The sequence below is a fragment of the Cebidichthys violaceus genome, unplaced genomic scaffold (assembly GCF_023349555.1).
Source record: "Cebidichthys violaceus isolate CVI_PGR_0920_01 unplaced genomic scaffold, fCebVio1.0.p SCAF_412, whole genome shotgun sequence".
Taxonomy (NCBI): domain Eukaryota; kingdom Metazoa; phylum Chordata; class Actinopteri; order Perciformes; family Stichaeidae; genus Cebidichthys; species Cebidichthys violaceus.
The window spans coordinates 30,001-37,092 of NW_027176609.1; positions in this window are offsets into that span (position 1 = coordinate 30,001).

Consider the following 7,092-nt stretch of genomic DNA (forward strand, 5'->3'; position numbering starts at 1 on the left):
TGTGGATGTGGAGGCCGCTTTGGAGGCTCTAGCTCGGCCTAGGGACATAGCCTGGCTCTGCCTAGCTCTCTGGTACTCGCTCAGAGGACCAGGACCACGTGAAATGTATTTCATCCAGCTTATATGTGTAAAAGTGTCCGTTTTTAGGGTCATAAGGCCGGATAAATCATTTACATTCAACCGCTTGGAGCTCACTTGCAGTCCAATGTCGCCATCCTGTGGACAAAGTGAGAGTTGCAGTTTGGAATTACACTTAGAAAAAAACCAGCAAACTGACCTCCAGGCCCTGTATTGTGGATGTGGAGGCCGCTTTGGAGGCTCCAGCTCGGCCTAGGGACATAGCCTGGCTCTGCCTAGCTCTCTGGTACTCGCTCAGAGGACCAGGACCACGTGAAATGCATTTCATCCAGCTTATATGTGTTAAAGTGTCCGTTTTTAGGGTCATAAGGCCGGATAAATCAGTTGCATTCAACCGCTTGGAGCTCACTTGCAGTCCAATGTCGCCATCCTGTGGACAAAGTGAGAGTTGCAGTTTGGAATTACACTTAGAAAAAAACCAGCAAACTGACCTCCAGGCCCTGTATTGTGGATGTGGAGGCCGCTTTGGAGGCTCTAGCTCGGCCTAGGGACATAGCCTGGCTCTGCCTAGCTCTCTGGTACTCGCTCAGAGGACCAGGACCACGTGAAATGTATTTCATCCAGCTTATATGTGTTAAAGTGTCCGTTTTTAAGGTCATAAGGCCGGATAAATCATTTACATTCAACCGCTTGGAGCTCACTTGCAGTCCAATGTCGCCATCCTGTGGACAAAGTGAGAGTTGCAGTTTGGAATTACACTTAGAAAAAAACCAGCAAACTGACCTCCAGGCCCTGTATTGTGGATGTGGAGGCCGCTTTGGAGGCTCTAGCTCGGCCTAGGGACATAGCCTGGCTCTGCCTAGCTCTCTGGTACTCGCTCAGAGGACCAGGACCACGTGAAATGTATTTCATCCAGCTTATATGTGTAAAAGTGTCCGTTTTTAGGGTCATAAGGCCGGATAAATCAGTTGCATTCAACCGCTTGGAGCTCACTTGCAGTCCAATGTCGCCATCCTGTGGACAAAGTGAGAGTTGCAGTTTGGAATTACACTTAGAAAAAAACCAGCAAACTGACCTCCAGGCCCTGTATTGTGGATGTGGAGGCCGCTTTGGAGGCTCTAGCTCGGCCTAGGGACATAGCCTGGCTCTGCCTAGCTCTCTGGTACTCGCTCAGAGGACCAGGACCACGTGAAATGTATTTCATCCAGCTTATATGTGTTAAAGTGTCCGTTTTTAAGGTCATAAGGCCGGATAAATCATTTACATTCAACCGCTTGGAGCTCACTTGCAGTCCAATGTCGCCATCCTGTGGACAAAGTGAGAGTTGCAGTTTGGAATTACACTTAGAAAAAAACCAGCAAACTGACCTCCAGGCCCTGTATTGTGGATGTGGAGGCCGCTTTGGAGGCTCTAGCTCGGCCTAGGGACATAGCCTGGCTCTGCCTAGCTCTCTGGTACTCGCTCAGAGGACCAGGACCACGTGAAATGTATTTCATCCAGCTTATATGTGTAAAAGTGTCCGTTTTTAGGGTCATAAGGCCGGATAAATCAGTTGCATTCAACCGCTTGGAGCTCACTTGCAGTCCAATGTCGCCATCCTGTGGACAAAGTGAGAGTTGCAGTTTGGAATTACACTTAGAAAAAAACCAGCAAACTGACCTCCAGGCCCTGTATTGTGGATGTGGAGGCCGCTTTGGAGGCTCTAGCTCGGCCTAGGGACATAGCCTGGCTCTGCCTAGCTCTCTGGTACTCGCTCAGAGGACCAGGACCACGTGAAATGTATTTCATCCAGCTTATATGTGTAAAAGTGTCCGTTTTTAGGGTCATAAGGCCGGATAAATCATTTACAGTCACCCGCTTGGAGCTCACTTGCAGTCCAATGTCGCCATCCTGTGGACAAAGTGAGAGTTGCAGTTTGGAATTACACTTAGAAAAAAACCAGCAAACTGACCTCCAGGCCCTGTATTGTGGTTGTGGAGGCCGCTTTGGAGGCTCTAGCTCGGCTAGTTGAAGGCTTTAGCGCTTCTCTCCCATCTACCAGGGGCACGAAACTAAATTACCAGGGGCATGAACGTCCTGAACGGTCGGAGTTTTGGTTTTAACCCAGGGGGGGTGCTTAAGTGTGGGGGCCCGGGACCGCCTGGAGACGGGGTTAGAAGGGTAGCTGCCGGAGGTGTCTCTGCGGGCTTTTGGTGAGGGGTGGCCGGGTGGGGGTGGGTCCGGTTGGGGGGGGGTGTTTTTGGAGGGCTATTTTTTATTTTTTCCCCGTTTTTGGTGGGAGCTTGAGTCAGAGGTGTTGGTGGGTGACTAGGGGGGTGCTGCGGAGGTCCTGTGGCCGGGAAAGGTGCCTTATTTCCGGGTGTGGATGAGTGGATGAGGCTGGTGCTGTGGGAGTGCTTTTCTCACACTTTCTCCCACTATTTCGGTCTGCTTTAAGCAGAGGTGATGCTGGGTGACCAGGGGGGTGCTGCGGAGGTCCTGTGGCCAGGAAAGGTGCCTGATTTCCGGGTGTGGATGAGTGGATGAGGCTGGTGCTGTGGGAGTGCTTTTCACACACTTTCTCCCACTATTTCGGTCTGCTTTAAGCAGAGGTGATGGAGGGTGACCAGGGGGATGCTGCGGAGGTCCTGTGGCCGGGATAGGTGCCTTATTTCCGGGTGTGGATGAGTGGATGAGGCTGGTGCTGTGGGAGTGCTTTTCTCACACTTTCTCCCACTATTTCGGTCTGCTTTAAGCAGAGGTGATGCTGGGTGACCAGGGGGGTGCTGCGGAGGTCCTGTGGCCGGGAAAGGTGCCTTATTTCCGGGTGTGGATGAGTGGATGAGGCTGGTGCTGTGGGAGTGCTTTTCACACACTTTCTCCCACTATTTCGGTCTGCTTTAAGCAGAGGTGATGCTGGGTGACCAGGGGGATGCTGCGGAGGTCCTGTGGCCGGGATAGGTGCCTGATTTCCGGGTGTGGATGAGTGGATGAGGCTGGTGCTGTGGGAGTGCTTTTCTCACACTTTCTCCCACTATTTCGGTCTGCTTTAAGCAGAGGTGATGCTGGGTGACCAGGGGGGTGCTGCGGAGGTCCTGTGGCCGGGAAAGGTGCCTGATTTCCGGGTGTGGATGAGTGGATGAGGCTGGTGCTGTGGGAGTGCTTTTCTCACACTTTCTCCCACTATTTCGGTCTGCTTTAAGCAGAGGTGATGCTGGGTGACCAGGGGGGTGCTGCGGAGGTCCTGTGGCCGGGAAAGGTGCCTGATTTCCGGGTGTGGATGAGTGGATGAGGCTGGTGCTGTGGGAGTGCTTTTCACACACTTTCTCCCACTATTTCGGTCTGCTTTAAGCAGAGGTGATGGAGGGTGACCAGGGGGATGCTGCGGAGGTCCTGTGGCCGGGATAGGTGCCTGATTTCCGGGTGTGGATGAGTGGATGAGGCTGGTGCTGTGTGAGTGCTTTTCACACACTTTCTCCCACTATTTCGGGTTGCTTTAAGCAGAGGTGATGCTGGGTGACCAGGGAGATGCTGCGGAGGTCCTGTGGCCGGGATAGGTGCCTTATTTCCGGGTGTGGATGAGATGAGAGTGGGGGTGCTTTCCACACCCGAATTTATCCTTTCTCCCCTTCTGTTTTTCGGACCCTTTTGTGTCAGTGTTGCTGGGTGCCAGGGGGATGCTGTGGAGGTGTTTTATCCGGAAAAAGTGCTTTTTTCCGGGCGTGAGCGAGATGTGTGTCTGGGTGCTCTTCAGCCCGGACTTTGCCTTTCTCACCCTTCTTTTTTCAGGCCCTTTTGTGGCAGTGTTGCTGGGTGCCAGGGGGATGCTCTGGAGGAGGCCCACCCGGAAAAAGTGCTGTTTTCCGGGTGTGGGTGAGATGAGAGTGGGGGTGCTTTCCACGCCCGAATTTACCCTTTCTCCTCTTCTGTTTTTCTAGCCCTTTTGTGTCAGTGTTGGGGGGAGCCCAGGGGATGCTCTGGAGGTGTTTTACCGGGGAAAAAGTGCTTTTTTCCGGGCGTGAGCGAGATGTGTGTCTGGGTGCTCTTCAGCCCGGACTTTGCCTTTCTCACCCTTCTTTTTTCAGGCCCTTTTGTGGCAGTGTTGCTGGGTGCCAGGGGGATGCTCTGGAGGAGGCCCACCCGGGAAAAGTGCTCTTTTTCCGGGTGTGGAGGAGATGAGAGTGGGGATGCTTTCCACGCCCGAATTTACCCTTTCCCACCCTCCGTTTTTCGGGTCCTTTTGTGGGAGTGTTGCTGGGTGCCAGGGGGTTGCTCTGGAGGAGGCCCACCCGGAAAAAGTGCTGTTTTCCGGGTGTGGGTGAGATGAGAGTGGGGGTGCTTTCCACGCCCGAATTTACCCTTTCTCACCATCCGTTTTTCGGGCCCTTTTGTGGGAGTGTTGGGGGGAGCCCAGGGGATGCTCTGGAGGTGAGTCACCCGGAAAAAGTGCTCGTTTTCCGGGTGTGGAAGGGATGAGAGTGGGGGTGCCTTCCACGCCCGAATTTACCCTTTCCCACCCTCCGTTTTTCGGGCCCTTTTGTGGGAGTGTTGCTGGGAGCCCAGGGGATGCTCTGGATGTGAGTCACCCGGAAAAAGTGCCATTTTCCGGGCGTGAGCGAGATGTGTGTCTGGGTGCTTTTCAGCCCAAACTTACCCTTTTTCACCCTCTTTTTTTCGGGTCCTTTTGTGGGAGTGTTGCTGGGTGCCAGGGGGTTGCTCTGGAGGAGGCCCACCCGGAAAAAGTGCTGTTTTCCGGGTGTGGGTGAGATGAGAGTGGGGGTGCTTTCCACGCCCGAATTTACCCTTTCTCACCATCCGTTTTTCGGGCCCTTTTGTGGGAGTGTTGGGGGGAGCCCAGGGGATGCTCTGGAGGTGAGTCACCCGGAAAAAGTGCTGTTTTCCGGGCGTGAGCGAGATGTGTGTCTGGGTGCTTTTCAGCCCGAACTTACCCTTTCCCACCCTCTTTTTTTCGGGTCATTTTGTGGGAGTGTTGGGGGGAGCCCAAGGGATGCTCTGGAAGAGGCCCACCCGGAAAAAGTGCTGTTTTCCGGGTGTGGGTGAGATGAGAGTGGGGGTGCTTTCCACGCCCGAATTTACCCTTTCTCACCATCCGTTTTTCGGGCCCTTTTGTGGGAGTGTTGGGGGGAGCCCAGGGGATGCTCTGGAGGTGAGTCACCCGGAAAAAGTGCTGTTTTCCGGGCGTGAGCGAGATGTGTGTCTGGGTGCTTTTCAGCCCGAACTTACCCTTTCCCACCCTCTTTTTTTCGGGTCATTTTGTGGGAGTGTTGGGGGGAGCCCAAGGGATGCTCTGGAAGAGGCCCACCCGGAAAAAGTGCTGTTTTCCGGGTGTGGGTGAGATGAGAGTGGGGGTGCTTTCCACGCCCGAATTTACCCTTTCTCACCATCCGTTTTTCGGGCCCTTTTGTGGGAGTGTTGGGGGGAGCCCAGGGGATGCTCTGGAGGTGAGTCACCCGGAAAAAGTGCTGTTTTCCGGGCGTGAGCGAGATGTGTGTCTGGGTGCTTTTCAGCCCGAACTTACCCTTTCCCACCCTCTTTTTTTCGGGTCATTTTGTGGGAGTGTTGGGGGGAGCCCAAGGGATGCTCTGGAAGAGGCCCACCCGGAAAAAGTGCTGTTTTCCGGGTGTGGGTGAGATGAGAGTGGGGGTGCTTTCCACGCCCGAATTTACCCTTTCTCACCATCCGTTTTTCGGGCCCTTTTGTGGGAGTGTTGGGGGGAGCCCAGGGGATGCTCTGGAGGTGAGTCACCCGGAAAAAGTGCTGTTTTCCGGGCGTGAGCGAGATGTGTGTCTGGGTGCTTTTCAGCCCGAACTTACCCTTTCCCACCCTCTTTTTTTCGGGTCATTTTGTGGGAGTGTTGGGGGGAGCCCAAGGGATGCTCTGGAAGAGGCCCACCCGGAAAAAGTGCTGTTTTCCGGGTGTGGGTGAGATGAGAGTGGGGGTGCTTTCCACGCCCGAATTTACCCTTTCTCACCATCCGTTTTTCGGGCCCTTTTGTGGGAGTGTTGGGGGGAGCCCAGGGGATGCTCTGGAGGTGAGTCACCCGGAAAAAGTGCTGTTTTCCGGGCGTGAGCGAGATGTGTGTCTGGGTGCTTTTCAGCCCGAACTTACCCTTTCCCACCCTCTTTTTTTCGGGTCATTTTGTGGGAGTGTTGGGGGGAGCCCAAGGGATGCTCTGGAAGAGGCCCACCCGGAAAAAGTGCTGTTTTCCGGGTGTGGGTGAGATGAGAGTGGGGGTGCTTTCCACGCCCGAATTTACCCTTTCTCACCATCCGTTTTTCGGGCCCTTTTGTGGGAGTGTTGGGGGGAGCCCAGGGGATGCTCTGGAGGTGAGTCACCCGGAAAAAGTGCTGTTTTCCGGGCGTGAGCGAGATGTGTGTCTGGGTGCTTTTCAGCCCGAACTTACCCTTTCCCACCCTCTTTTTTTCGGGTCATTTTGTGGGAGTGTTGGGGGGAGCCCAAGGGATGCTCTGGAAGAGGCCCACCCGGAAAAAGTGCTGTTTTCCGGGTGTGGGTGAGATGAGAGTGGGGGTGCTTTCCACGCCCGAATTTACCCTTTCTCACCATCCGTTTTTCGGGCCCTCTTGTGGCAGTGTTGGCAGGGGCCTAGGGGATGCGGTGGAGGTCAAAGATCCGGGAAATGTGCCCCCTTTCCCTGGTAAATGACGTCCAGGGCGCTGTCCGTGGTGCTGTCCATGGTGCTGATGTTGCTACGTGAGCTAATGCCCGGAAAAAGCGCCCTAAACTGGGATGATGAGAGAGAGAGAGAGAGAGAGAGAGAGAGAGAGAGAGAGAGAGAGAGAGAGAGAGAGAGAGAGAGAGAGGGCATGGAGCAGCAGTCGGAGGCATCCCAGGGAGAGAGGCATGCTCTGGGGCACGAAAATCCCGGAAAAAGGAAGAAAAAGGGAAAAAAAACCCAGCCGCGTATGTGACGTGACTCTAGGCAACACGAAGCGCTGAAGGCTTCAGCGCTTCGTTGAGTCGCAAGAGTTCCAGGGGCGTAAAAGTCAGAAAAAC